This window comes from Magnolia sinica, chromosome 8 (assembly GCF_029962835.1).
Source record: "Magnolia sinica isolate HGM2019 chromosome 8, MsV1, whole genome shotgun sequence".
Lineage (NCBI taxonomy): Eukaryota > Viridiplantae > Streptophyta > Magnoliopsida > Magnoliales > Magnoliaceae > Magnolia > Magnolia sinica.
Window position 1 is genome coordinate 18,571,767 of NC_080580.1, and position 15,447 is coordinate 18,587,213.

Genomic DNA, 15,447 nt, shown 5'->3' on the forward strand with positions numbered 1-15,447 from the left:
TGGAATGGATGGGACCATGATGATGGTGGATGGTCTGGATTTCACCATGATTAATGGCATGGGTTTTGATGGTAGGGATGGTGGTTTGATTGTGATGGATGGGATGAACCATATGGATGGTTTGTTGGATGGTGGGTCCCACCTTGATGGTTTAGGTATGATGTGTGGTTTGGATAGGATGGATCGTGGGGATGGTTTGTTGGACTGTGGGTCCCACTTTTATGGTTTAGGCATGCTTTTTAGTGCGGGTTACGAGGTTGTGATGGGTAGTGGTGGTGCAGATGTTGATTTGTGTGATGGCGGAGATTTGGGTGGTGGTCCTGAGAGTTCTTTGCATTGGAGTGGCTTGGGTATTGTGACGCCTGGGGCAGGTACTTTTCTGACGGCTCCGGATGTGATGATTGTGGGTGACTCTGGTCCACCTGTTGCTGCTTTTTAGGATACGCTTCACGAGGCTATGGGAGCGTCAGGCTTCTTTTGTTACGATGAGATCGACTTTTTAGACAAGGGGAAGCCTATTTTTAACGACTCACTAGCTGATCCAAGCTTCCAGATCATTGAGGGTGTGCTGGTTCATACCCGTTGCCTGCAACCACGTGCTATCTGTTCGGAGTGGCTGCATGTCTGGATAGGGATTTTGACCGCCTCTGAGAATCACGAGCTGCATCTTCTAGGATTTAGAGAGGTCCTGCACCTTTGTCGAGTTCGCATGGATTGATGATTGCTGAGTGTTGCGTCCTACGACTGGGTTCCGACGCTGAACCTGTTCTCCTTTAATGACCTAGAATTAGGTCCTTCCTTTGAGGAGTTGTGTCATTTGACTGGCCTCCCCTTTTCTCGGGAGCCGTATCTTCCTCTGTCTCGTCAGGTACGGTCTTCAGACTTCGAGCCCTGGTTTGGATTTTCGACAGCTCTCCCCACAATTGATGGTAGTATTGGCGAGTTCCCCCTTGAGCTTCTATATGATCGTTGTTCTTCTACTCGAGGATCTGCTCATCAGCTTCAGTGCTTGAATGCACTGATATTTTGTGTTTTGACAGAGCTACTCTTCTCAAGATGGCGGTGATCATCTTTGACAATTCTTTTTTATGCTTTTCGCCGCGTTCTCTCTCGTCAGAGTATTGTTCCGGTGGTGTTGGCGGAACTTTTCCTAAGCTTGTCTGAGTGTTCTCTTGGGCAGCCCACATCCTCAGGGGGTGCTTCTCTTTCCTCCAGGTACTTCTCGTTCCACCTCCTTTTCTCCTTTTTTTTGTGTTTTCTTATTTCTCATGCATGGTCCTTTTTCTTTTTAGGTGTGGCTATGGGAACACCTGTTTATGACTCCTCTCCTTTCTTGGCCTGATTCCCATCGTACTGATGTCTTGTCTTTGCTTTTGGACAGAATCCCTCTTGGGGCCGAGGCCACTGAGTCCCTTTACCGCCACATGTTCTCTGAGCTTCGAGGATGGGAGGTTAGCTGGGAGGCTTCGTGGCTTTGTCGGGTGCCTTTGATTTGTAGTGCTGCTCGTACTCCTTTGCTCCTACTGGGCTTCCGAGGCTATTGCTCTTATCACTCAATTCAATTCCTTCGACAACTTGGCTTTTGGTAGGACATCCTTGCTTTTTCTTTTACGGGATTTGTGCATACTCCTCTCCCTATGTGTATGTCAACTCTTTATCAGCTGATTCAGACCTCGTGGCAGGATTGCCTGGATGCGACTGTATTGGAGTTTGAGTCTTAGGCTCCTTTGACGACAATGCCATATCAGCGGTGGGTAGCGGAGCAGTCGCTCTATCGTCAGGTTCCTTGTTGGCACTTGGCTGATGATGAGGTTGACAGGGACATCCTTGAAGATTTTGCTTCACCCTCTTTAGAGCGACGACTCCTTTGAAGCGTTCGAAGAAAGGCCCTTAATTGATCCTTCATTTCTGTCAGCTACACACGACCACTTCTTATCTGAGCTTTCTGTGCTTTGGCATGCCTTCGAGGATATGGCTCGTCGTCTGGTGGTGGGGCGGTGATATGATCAGAGCATGATAGCGTCCCACCGATTGGAGAGAGTGAGGTCTTCTACCTGCGCATGGAGGATGATAGACTTAGGCAGCGATTATCGATGTATGAGGGAGGAGAAGGAGGCTTACTGGGCGGTCTTTGACTTTGCTGGCTATCGTCTTTTATGTATATTTTTTGTTTTGTAGAAAAACAATGCATTTTTGTATACAAAAGCTTTGAAAGGAAAAGGAATATTTTTGTTTGTGCTATAGCATGTCAGTGTATGTTTGTGTTTGGATTTATGCTTTAGGTGATGAGATCAGAACATTAGACTTAGCCCATGTCAAATTTGGCATTCTGAATTGTTTACTAGGGATCCTGGTTCCCTGAGAATAGTGTGTACTAGGATCATGCTCCTTGAATTTGAGTAGATTCTGATAGAATTCTTGATCCAGGATTTATCTTTTCCTTGTGTTTCTTTACTTTGATCGTTGCCTTAACCCTTTCTGTACCTGCAATTTTGTGTTGTTGTTTTTTTTGGCCATTTTTGCCCGTAATGCCTTTTCAGGTTTTCACTACGACCTGCTTACCGTCATTTTTGCTTTCTGATTTTCACCATGTCCTGGACTTTTGCTCTTGTTTGCCCCTTGGTAGTTGTGCTCTTTTTACCTTTAGCGCCTCTTCAGGTTTTCACCAAGTCCGCTACATTCCTGCTGTTTTTACTCGAGCTGCCCTTTTCGGTTTTCAACTCGCCCTTCTTTCTTAGGCATGTTATCTTTTTTTTTGAACTGTACCCATAGAGATGAGGGGATTTCCTTCATTGCCGGCTGATTGGATACCTTCCTATCTTTGTCTCTGATTACAATCATAAGCTGTTTATTTAGGTCAGACTATTTTGTTAGGGAAAGTGGGATGACTTTGTAGGATTTTTTTAAATATCTATTTCCATTTCGGTTTTTTTCCCCTTGTGAGCTGTATGCTTTCTCTCTCCCTCTATATATATATATATTTTTTTTTTTTCTTTTTTTGTTTTGGCTTGTATGGGGGAGGAATGGTAAGCGTTTTTTTTCTAGCTTTATGATTGTAATTATTGACAAAGTTAGGTATGATTATCCGTGAAAGATTTTCACGTTGTTGGCGTTGATGGGTTCTAGAAGATTTTCTCCTCTCAGGTTAGTAAGCTGAAAGGCACCTCTTGGAAGTACTTCTTGAATGATTAGCGGTCCATCCTATGGAAGTTTAAACTTTCCTTTGGGGTCTAGCAAATGTGGTGGTAGAATGTGCTTCATGACCATGTTACTGACTTTGAAGCTCCTCTTTCGGACCCTCTTATTGTAAGCCCGTGCGATCCTCCTTTGGTAGCATTGTGAGTGGCTTAGCACGCATGCACTTTTCATCTGTCAGGTACAGTTAATCGTATCTTGCTTGTTGCTACTCGCCTTCCTCGATTTCGCTTTCCAGTAATACTCAGAGAATGGGATTTCGACTTCGACTGGTAGTACTACCTCTATTCCATATGTGACTTCGAAAGGAGTTGCACTTGTCGTAGACTGTACAAACATTTGATGAGCACAAAGTGCGTATGGGAGCATTTACGACCAGTCATGATACGTTTTGACCATTTTCTCCAGTATTCGAATGATTGTTTTGTTTGTGGCTTCGACCCCACCATTTATCTGAGGGCGGTAGGGACTCGATCGATGACTCTAGATTTTGAATTTTGTGAGGAACTCGCCCATCCTTTTATTGACGAATGGTGACCCGTTGTTTATAATGATGGCATGAGGAATCCCGTATCGCCTAATGATGTTGTTTTTCATAAACTTTATCACATGAGATGCTGCGATGGTGGTGTAGGATGCTGCCTCTATCCATTTTATGAAGTAATCTATTGCTACCAAGATGTATTCGTGCCCGTTTGAAGCTTTTGAGTTGACTTTGTCGATGATGTCAAGGCCCCATATAAAGAAAGGCCATGGTGTTGACAGATTGTACAGTTCGGAAGCAGGGGCATGGATTTAATTCATGTGCTCCTGACATTTGAAGCATTTCTTGATATGTTTGCAGCAGTCTATCTCTATCATTAGCCAATAATAGCCGAACCATAGGATCTTTTTCACCATCATATGACCATTCATGTGTGGGCCGCACAGTCCTTCGTGGATTTCTGACATAATTTTGGCTGCTTCTGTTTTATCCACACAGTGGAGGAGGACTTGATTGAATGATCGCTTGTAGAGGATACCCCCAGTGATCATGAATTGAGCTGTCAATTGTTGGATAGTGCGATGAGTGGTTGAAGCGGCTCCTTCAGGGCATTTTTGGTGCTCGAGATATTCTCTGATGTCTTCGTATCATGGATGACTACTTGGGGAGGCCTTTGCTTCATCAATTTGCGTGCAGAAGGTGGGCTCTTCTTGAAGCTCTACGGTAAGTTCCCACTTAGAAATTCCCTTAGGAATCTTTAACATTGAGGCAGGGGTGGCAAGGGCGTCTGCAAATTGATTTTTGGCTTGGGGCATGTACGAGAATGTGACTTCATTGAATTCTTTAGTTAGATTTTCCAGATAGACGTGATAAGGAATTAGCTTTTCATCTTTGGTCCTCCATTCACCGTTTGTCTGGTTGATGATGAGTTGTGAGTCTCTGAAGACTCGCAATCTTTTCACAATGAGGATGATGGTTTCTCTTAGATCAGTGATACATGCTTCATATTCAGCAGAAAGAAGGTCTTCAATGATTGATAATCAGGAAGAGAGTGTGTTGTTAGGTGGTTAGCTAGTGCTTGCCCCTTGATTACTTTCTGGTGACATAGGTGATGTCGAACTTCGAAAGTAGTAGTTTCCATTTTGCGATCCTACCTGTTAATGTTGGCTTTTTGAATAGGTATTTTAATGGGTAGCAGAAAGATTGGATAGGCGATCATATTGTCGAAACCATTGTGTTGCCCAGACCAAAGTGAGGCATGTTTTCTCTAAGATGGAATACTTGGATTTGTAGCTAGTGAACCTTCAGCTTAATTAGTAGATTGCTTGTTCCTTTCTTCTTGAGATGTCATGTTGGCTAAGGACGCATCCGATTGCTTCTGCTGCGACAGAGATGTAGAGTAACAATGGCCTACCTGGTGTAGGTGGCATAAGCACCGGGGATTTCAGCAGGTACCTCTTAATCTTGTTGAAGGCCGCTTGGCAATCGTCGTTCCATTCTTTTGGAAAGTTTTTCCTTAGGAGCTTGAATATGGGCTCACAATTGGGTGTGAGCTGAGCGATGAATCGACTGATGCACTGTATTCGCCCGAGGAAACCCCGAATTTCTTTCTTAATCCTTAGAGTAGGCATTTCAATGATAACTTTTATCTTAGTTTCGTCCACCCTGATGCCATCTTCGCTGACGATGAAGCCGAGCAGTTTGCCCCTGGTTGTATTGAAGATACATTTTTGTGGATTGAGGTGGAGCTTAAACTTTTCTAACTTATCGAAGAGCTTCTTGGGGTCTTCAAAGTGTCATTCAATTGTGCGAGATTTGACGATCATGTCGTCCACATAGACTACCATCTCCTTGTTTATCATGTCATGGAATAAGGCAGTTATGGCTCACTGGTATGTAGCACTTGCATTCTTCAACCCGAATGACATAACCCGATAGTGGTCTTCAAAGGCCATCTTAATTTGATTGTATCCGGAGAAACCATCTATGAATGAGAAGATCTTGTGTCCTGCTGTATTGTCTACCGGTGTGTCGATGTGAGGCAGTGAGAAATCGTCTTTAGGACTTGCTTTGTTTAGATCCCGGAAGTCGATATACATCCTGACTTTGCCGTCTTTCTTTGAAATTGGTACGATATTTGTAAGCCACTCCAGGTAGTTGGAGACTACCAAGAATCCCGCGTTGTATTGCTTGATAACTTCATCACGAACTTTCAGGGCCCATTTTGGCTTCATTATTCGAAGCTTTTGTTTGCTCGGTTTCATTTTAGGCCTTGTTGGTAGGTGATGTACTACCAGTTCTTTGTCAAGTCCAAGCATATCTTCGTAGGCGAAAGTAAAGTTGGATAATCTTGGCCTCAAGAATTTCATCATCCTTTGCTTGTATTCCTGAGGCAAGGATCTACCGATGTGCACTTCTTTAGGGAGTTCTAATAATCCCAAGTTTATAATTTCGAAATCCTCCATAACGACATTGGCATTTGTATCGAACTTTTTGAGGGAATCCTCTAGTTTGAGAGCCGAGTCATCACTTCCCTCATCTTGGGCTTCATCCAAACCCAAAGTTCAAAATCTAATTCTATATCGAAATTGTATATGTCGACCTTGAACTCTGATGCTGCGAGTGGTGTGTTTGGCACATTATTGTTTGCGAGTTTTGAAGGGTTTTCTACTGTTTTTATTTTTGCAGAGTTTCTGGTTTTTTGGTATTTTGGCAAATATTTGATTTTTTTGGTATTTTTGAAATATCTATTGTTTTTGAATTTTAGAGTTTTGTTGATTTTTTTGTTTTAAGGGATCCTAAACAGGATGGTGTTGTAAACCATGATTGATCCTGACCTGGTTTGGGATGCCAATTGCTATTTATATTGGCATTTTTATTTTTTATTTTTTTAGACCGATACCCTTGGATGGCTTACTGGTCAATTCGACTGTCAGGGAAATAGCTGACCAGTTTGGTTCCTTCCCCCTCTTGATCTTGTTGGCTTGGTCGAGTTGTGTTGACCGGTCATCTGACCCAATGACCATGATATCTACTAGATTGGGTTTAGAGTTTGTGTTTGACCTAATTTCTTCACTCAAGAGTTGGAGCTCTTCCTGCTCCTCTGATCCACATTCCCGTGGGATCTTGATGTCTGTCAAGTCAAGGGAAGGCTACTTCCCTTTTTCGGTCCAATGAATGGGCTGCTTTTGCCTGTTGCGGTTATGAGTGGCTGGTGGGAGGTTCTCTCCCTGGTTGATTGTTGAGGGTCAAATATTGCATATCAGACCCCATTTATTGCTTGGATTTATGAACATGATATTGTTTAATAGCTCGATTTAATCGTGTTTATGCTGCAAGGTGACTTTAGGAGCTTGGGCTGAAAAAGGATGCTAAAAGCATAAAATTAACGCTCAGAATGCACCAAGGCAAGGGATGGACCCCAGGGGACCAAGATCAATGGATTTACATGCTAGAGATCAAAGAAAACTGAGAAACTGAGCTCAAGTAGCCCAAAAATCAGCTAGAATGCAAGGTCACAGGGTTCCAACCATCTTCTCGGCTTGAAAGTTTATACATGGCCTGAGGACCATAAATGAACCGTACACGTCGAATTTCAGCTCCCGAATCCCTGTGGAAGTGGCTAAACTGACAGATCAACGATAAAATCTTGATTTGGGGCCCACCTGTTATCTGAATATGCTTCAAAATTGGTCTGGACGGTTTAAATGATATGACAGAATGGATGGACGGAGCAGATATCATGAATATATCAAATTGGACCCTATGCTGTAGTGCGTGTACACCATATACATGAGGACTCGCTGTGCACCAAGAAAGTGAAGTCGGTCAACAGGGTGTTGGCCGACTACAATTCAAAAATAGCAATGCCATTCTCTGTTTGAAATAGGGACTTGTGGTCCATTCTTGTGGGCCACCATCGTAATTCAAAGGTCAGATCTGGACCGTCCTTCAGAGTTCTACAGGTCCACTAACCATGACCTAGGTGGAAATTTTCTAAGAAGCAGCGTTTATCGGATTTCGATCGTCGAAACGTAGGACGGACGACGGAGCAAACTATTCTGTGGGCCACACCGAATCCAATCTTAAAACAACCATTTCTTACTGGACTTTCGACTTGATTTCAATGGACGGAGTGGATTTCGTATACACCGAAAGGAGTGGGCCTCACCGACAGCCAGCGCAAGAAGCGCTGGCTCTGTTTTATAGTCCGAAAAAATTGGATGCAACGTACCACTGTGGGTCATCACGATGGGCCAGATCTTCGATCTAAACTGTCCAAACGTTGGAGAAGGGGACCATAACCCTTCCTATGGAGTCTGAATGAACGAAGCGGATGGATATTTTCCCCAAACTCAAGCCATATGCAGCTGTTTTGTGCATTTTTCTTACGCAGAAACAGAAGTCTGTTCCGCTGCGTAAAGAGGAGTGCGGAACTCCTTCTCCAGGGGGTCCTTTGCTTATAAGAAAGAAGAGAGAGAGAACGGAGAGGGGGACGTGGGAGAGATAGAAAAGTGGAGCGGCTTGGACGTGGAGTGGAGCACATCTTCCTTCTTCCTTCTTCTTCCTTTGGTTCCTCTTTCGTTTTCTTTTTTTAATTAGATTTTAGCATGTCTATGACAGGCTAAACCTCTTAGCTAGGGCTAAGAGGTGAAGCTTGTAGTGTGATGGGAGACTCTTTGGTTGTACCTTTTGTTTAGATTGAACTGATGTTGATTTTGGTTTAATTAAGGGAATGTTTTTAGTTTTTAATGGTTTGTTGTGATTAAAATTACAATGGGTCTGCGATAGCTTTGAGCATGTTCCTTTACTTTTTATATTTATGATGTCAGGAAGCCCTGTTGTTCACCATCGTCTCCTGGGCATGGTCGGATGACGGTACCCTTCATAACCTTCATAGCGTAAAGAGGAGTGCGGAACTCCTTCTCCAGGGGGTCTTTGCTTATAAGAAAGAAGAGAGAGAGAACGAAGAGGGGGACGTGGGAGAGAGAGAAAAGTGGAGCGGCTTGGACGTGGAGTGGAGCACATCTTCCTTCTTCCTTCTTCTTCCTTTGGTTCCTCTTTCGTTTTCTTTTTTTAATTAGATTTTAGCATGTCTATGACAGGCTAAACCTCTTAGCTAGGGCTAAGAGGTGAAGCTTGTAGTGTGATGGGAGACTCTTTGGTTGTACCATTTGTTTAGATTGAACTGATGTTGATTTTGGTTTAATTAAGGGAATGTTTTTAGTTTTTAATGGTCTGTTGTGACTAAAATTACAATGGGTCTGCGATAGCTTTAAGCATGTTCCTTTACTTTTTATGTTTACGATGTCAGGAAGCCTTGTTATTCACCATCGTCTCCTGGGCATGGTCGGATGACGGTACCCTTCATAACCTTCATAGTATGTTGATTGGTTGGTAATTAGTTTAATTCTGTTGTTTGCTTTGTCTCCTGGGCATGGTTTGGTGATGGAATCCATTCTAATTCATATACCTTTCATCTCTTTAAAATTATATCAGAGGAAGTTCAGTTTAATTTCCATGATTTTTGAAGCAGGCATAAGATCTCCCTGATCTCTACAAGTGGATCCTCTGAATCCCTAGTTTCTTATCTCTGATTTCTCTTAAGTTTTACATTAATCTCTCACCATTATTCATCAATTTATATTTGATTTAGATTTCATCTTAGGCTAGTTCTATTTCTACCTAGTTTCAGATAATGTATAGGTTTCAGTCCCTTGGGATTCGACCTCGGTCTTACCGAGTTTATTACTACATCACAACCCTGCACTTGGGGAGTGAACAAGTTTTTGGCACCGTTGCCAGGGACTAACGGTTACGTTTTCTGAAATTAACTAGTTTTAGGATTAGTTTAAGATTAGGATTTCTCTAATTTTAGGTTAGATTATTTTCTGTTGATTTCTAAAAACTAACCTGTTTTCATATTTTGTAGGTTTCTGAGATAGTTTCTAAATTGGTTTTTAACTTAGGGACTCCAATTTGGTAGCTTCTTTCCAACCCTCTCTTTCTTTTTGGATTCTTAATTCCTTTCTTAGGACTAGGTTGAGAATTTAAATCAAGGGTTACGAGTGTTTCATGCCCAAGTGGGCCCGTGATAACACTCGACGTCTCTTAACTGAAGGAGGATTAGTTGAGGGACTGACTGTCCATCGCTGGTTTAAACACCGCTCAAATTCCCTTGAGTTAATTGAGGTTATGTCTGCAAATCAACCTCACGCACTACCCCAACCTAGGGTTGAGGAAGCATATGATGAGAATGAGGTGCATTAAGCACCCCCGCCTCGTACTTTACAAGATTATTTACAACCGGCGGGAGTGAGTACACCCTCATGCATGATTTTTCCTAAGAATACAGGACATATGGACATCAAGCCAGGGGTTATCCAACTCCTTCCTAAGTTCCATGGGCTTGAATCTGAAGAACCATATCTACATCTGAAAGAGTTCGACAAGATTATAGCCACCTTATACTTTCCTAATATATCTGAAGATACAATTAGGTTGAAACTCTTCCCATTTTCCTTGAAAGAGAAAGCCAAGACGTGGTTACATTCACTGCATCCTAGATCCATTGGCACATGGAATGACATGCAGAGGGAATTCATAAAGAAAATTTTCCCACATCATAAAATGATTATCCTCAGAAAAGCAATCATAAACTTTCTCCAAAAGGAAGATGAAACATTCTTTCAATGTTGGGAAAGGTTCAAGGGTTTGGTCAGTTCGTGCCCACAACACGGCTTTGAAACGTGGCGCATTACAAATTTTTTCTACGATGGACTGACTTCTTCCATGTGCCAAATGGTCGAGACAATGTGTAATGGAGAATTCATTAATAAAAATTTTGACGAGGTATGGAATTACCTCGATAGTCTTGCTAAAAAAACACAATCATGGGACTATTCCCAAAGTCAAACACCACGTCTAAGCCGACTCAATCTAAGGAGAAAGGTGGATTATATCTTTTGAAAGAAGAGGATGATCTCAAGTATAAAGTGACTATACTCATAAGAAAATTTGAGGCAATGGAAGGAAAGAAGGATAAGGTTAATGAAAGTGTTTGTGGCATCTGTGATTGCAACATTCATACGGCTGAAAATTGTCCTACAATACCTGCTTTTCGAGAGGTGTTGAATGAACAATCCAATGCCGTAAATAACTATCAAAGACCTTTCAATGGACCGACCTCTAATACGTATAATCTTGGTTGGAGAAATCATCCAAATTTTAGTTGGAGGAATGGACAAACTGCTACCCCTCAAGGTTTCTTTAATCAAACTTCACAACAACAACAAGAAAGACCTAAAGAGGATCCGGTTCAAAAACATATTTGAGAACAAGAGCTACTTAATCAGAATTCAGCACAAGCGCTTCATGATATCCACACGGCATTAGGAACGCTTGCGTCGTCTATTCAAAGGATAGAGTCACAATTAACAAGTGGAGGAAAGGGGATGCTTCCTGCTCAACCTCTCCCCAATCCCAAACCGCAATATGAAATAAGTGACCCTAGCTCTTCAAATCAGATGGAACAAGCTAAATCCATCACCACTCTTAGGAGTGGTAAGATCATTGACAAGATCATCCCAGTTAGGCCTGAAAAGCCCGAGGACCCGGAAGTGGACAACAATGATGGATCTAGTGATGCCCCATAAAAATTAGAACTGGAACTTCTAGAGAAGCCAGTTGCTCCGTTCCCCCAATGGTTGGTTGCACCAAAACGTTTGCCTAACTCTCAGGATATTTTAGAAGTGTTGAAACAAGTAAAAGTCAACATTCCTCTACTTGATGTCGTGAAACAGATACCTTCATATGCCAAATTCCTGAAAGACCTATGCACAACCAAAAGACGGCAGACTATTCAAAAGAAAATTTTATTGACTGAGAAAGTGAGTGCCATCTTAAAGCAAGATGTGCCGCAGAAATTCAAAGATCCTGGATGATCTCAAGTATAAAGTGACTACGCTCATAAGAAAATTTGAGGCCATGGAAGTGTTTGTGGTATTTGTGATTGCAATATTCATACAACTGAAAATTGTCCTACAATACCTGCTTTTCGAGAGGTGGTGAATGAACAATCCAATGCCGTAAATAACTATCAAAGACCTTTCAATGGACCGACCTCTAATACGTATAATCCTGGTTGGAGAAATCATCCAAATTTTAGTTGGAGGAATGGACAAACTACTACCCCTCAAGGTTTCTTTAATCAAACTTCACAACAACAACAAGAGAGACCTAAAGAGAATCTGGTTCAAAAACATATTCGAGAACAAGAGCTACTTAATCGGAATTCGGCATAAGCGCTTCATGATATCCACACGGCATTAGGAACGCTTGCGTCGTCTATTCAAAGGATAGAGTCACAATTAACAAGTGGAGGAAAGGGGATGCTTCCTGCTCAACCACTCCCCAATCCCAAACCGCAATATGAAATAAGTGACCCTACCTCTTCAAATCAAATGGAGCACGCTAAATCCATCACCACTCTTAGGAGTGGAAAAATCATTGATAAAACCCTTCCGGTTAGGCCCGAAAAGCTTTAAGAACTAAAAGAGGACAACAATGATGGATCTAATGATGCCCTACAAAAATTAGAACCGAAACTTCTAGAAAAGCCAGTTGCTCCATTTCCCCAACAGTTGGCCACACCAAAACCTCTCTCTAACTCACAAGATATTCTAGAAGTGTTGAAACAAGTAAAAGTCAACATTCCTCTACTTGATGTCGTAAAACAGATACCTTCATATGCCAAATTCCTGAAAAACCTATGCACAACCAAAAGACGACAGAGTATTCAAAAGAAAATTTTATTGACTGAGAAAGTAATTGTCATCCTGAAGTAAGACGTGCCGTAGAAATTCAAAGATCTCGGTAGCCCAACCATATCATGTGTAATCGGGAACTATCGAATTGATCACGCACTTCTTGACTTAGGAGCAAGCCTTAATTTGATTCCTTTCTCGGTATACAAATAGTTAGGATTGGGTGAATTAAAACCCACCCTAACTACACTATAACTTGCTGATCGCACTATTCGTGTACCAAGAGGGATAATCCTACCCTTTAGATTTTATCATCTTAGATACCGAACCCATCAATAACATGAGCACTCAGATTCCCGTCATTCTTGGTCGCCCATTCCTGGCCACTTCAAACATGATTATCAATTGCAGGAATGGTGTCATGACTATATCTTTCAGAAATTTGACATTGGAGTCAAACATCTTTTTTAATAACAGCATCAATTCAGAGGATGATGACGATTTCCACGACATTAACATGATTGATTCTTTCATGGAAGATAGAACGCCTCTTGCCTTATCCTCTGATCCTCTAGAGACGTGCCTGGCCCACTCCCATGATTTTGATGATGACATGATTAGGGAGACGTGTGCCATGCTTGATACTGCACCGGTACTTAAAGTTAACCGGTGGAGGCCATAATTTGAAGAGTTGCCCTAAACCCATGTAGTGCCTCTATTGTCTAACCTCAAGCCACCGAAGTTTGACTTAAAACCTTTGCCTTCTGATTTGAAATATGTCTATTTAGGTCAAGATGAGACATACCCGGTGGTGATCTCTGCCCACCTGGAGAAAGAGCAGGAGAGTATGCTCATAGGTACTCTCCTTGAGCATAAGGGAGCCCTTGGATGGACGATAGCGGACCTTAAGGGAATCGACCCATCGATTTGTACTCACCGCATATATCTTGAGGATAATGCGAAAATCGCTCGACAATCACAACGTAGACTAAATCCAAACATGAAGGAAGTGGTTAAGGCCGAGGTTCTTAAACTATTGGATGTGGGTATCATTTACCCCATATCCGATAGTCAATGGGTGAGTCCAACTCAGGTGGTTCCTAAGAAGTCTGGGATCACCATCGTACCCAATGCCAATAATGAACTCATGCCGACCAGAGTTACTACTGGGTGGAGAATGTGCATTGACTACAGGAAGTTGAATACTGTCACAAGGAAGGACCACTTTCCTTTGCCCTTCATCGATCAAATCTTGGAAAGGCTAGTTGTTCATTCCTACTATTGCTTCCTTTACGGGTATTCGGGATACAATCAGATTGAAATCACCCTTGAGGACTGGGAAAAACTACATTTACATGTCTCTATGGAACCTTTGCCTACAGAAGGATGCCATTCGGGTTATGTAATGCCCCTACCACCTTTCAGCGATGTATGATGAGTATCTTTTCTAATATGGTGGGGAAATATCTAGAGGTCTTCATGGATGATTTCTCTGTTTTCAGTTCATCTTTCAGCAAATGCTTAGAGAGGCTTAAATGTGTGTTGAGAAGATGTGAAAAAAAGAATTTGATACTTAATTGGGGGAAGTGTCATTTCATGGTTCAAAAGGGAATTGTCCTTGGGCATATCATCTCGTTCAAGGGAATCGAGGTAGATAAGGCAAAAATCGATCTTATCTCTAACCTACCTCCACCCAAGAACATCAGAGATGTGCGATCCTTCTTAGGACATGCAGGGTTTTACAGACGATTCATAAAGGACTTTAGTCTCCTCTCTCGTCCCTTATGTAATCTTCTGCAAAAGGATGCACCATACGAGTGGATTGAGCAATGCTAGGAAGCTTTTACCAAGCTTAAGGGCATGTTAACCATTGCACCTATCATGCAGCTACCCGATTGAAGCCTTCCTTTTGAGCTTATGTGTGATGCTTCTGATTATGCTCTTGGAGCGGTTCTAGGCCAGAGAAAAGATAAGAGGCCGTACATCATTCATTACACAAGTAGAACTTTAAATTCTGCCCAAGTGAACTACTCGACTACGGAAAAGGAACTCCTAGCTGCAGTGTTTGCTTTGGATAAATTTAAGTCCTACCTGATCGGATCCAAGATCATTATCTGCATAGATCATGCGATACTTAAGTATCTTCTTTCTAAGAATGATTCTAAGCCCTATTTGATACGATGGATCCTTCTACTCCAAGAATTTGATTTGAAAATTAAAGATAAAAAGGGAGTAGAGAACGTAGTGGCCGATCATCTGTCTCGCCTTAATACCTTTGATTCCCTTGAGGCGACCCATATCAATGACATGTTCCCTGATGAACAACTGTTCAGAGTCTCCCATTCGCCTTAGTTCACTGATATTGCCAATTATCTTGCCACAAGTTCCATACCGACGCATTAGACTGCACAAGATAAGAAGAAATTCTTTACCAAGGTGCGCAACTTTTTCTCAGACGATCCATATTTATTTAAATATTGCCAAGACCAAATTCTAAGGAGATGTGTGCCAGATGACAAGTATCAGAGTGTCATCTCCTTTTGTCATTCACAGGCCTATGGTGGTCACTTTTCTGCTAAAAAGACCACGGTCAAGATTTTACAATGTGGCTTTTATTGGCCCACTATGTTCAGGGACACTCATCAGTTTGGCAAGGCTTGTGAGCATTGTCAAAAATTGAGAGCATTGTCCTATTGAAATATGAGGCCTTTGAATCTCATCTTTATCATAGAAGCATTTGACTGCTGGGGCATCGATTTCATGAGACCATTCCCCCAATCATTTGGAAATTTGTATATTTTGCTCGCTGTAGATTATGTCACTAAATGGGTTGAAGCAATTCCGTGCTGAAATAATGACCATTGCACAGTCATTAAATTCTTAAAAGAGAACATCCTTTCGTGGTTCGGGACGCCTCGAGCCATCATTAGTGATGGGGGCTCACACTTTTGTAATAGACCATTCGAGAGCTTAACGAAGAAATACAGTATCTCTCATAAGGTG

At 42.1% G+C, this 15,447-nt stretch overlaps 1 non-coding gene across 1 annotated transcript; it reads right to left on the minus strand.

The window, feature by feature from the left end:
- Window positions 1-10,315: 10,315 nt before the first annotated feature.
- LOC131254547 (small nucleolar RNA R71) lies at window positions 10,316-10,422 on the minus strand. The gene has a single exon (XR_009175665.1). It is a non-coding gene; the product is annotated as a small nucleolar RNA R71 (small nucleolar RNA).
- Window positions 10,423-15,447: the final 5,025 nt, after the last annotated feature.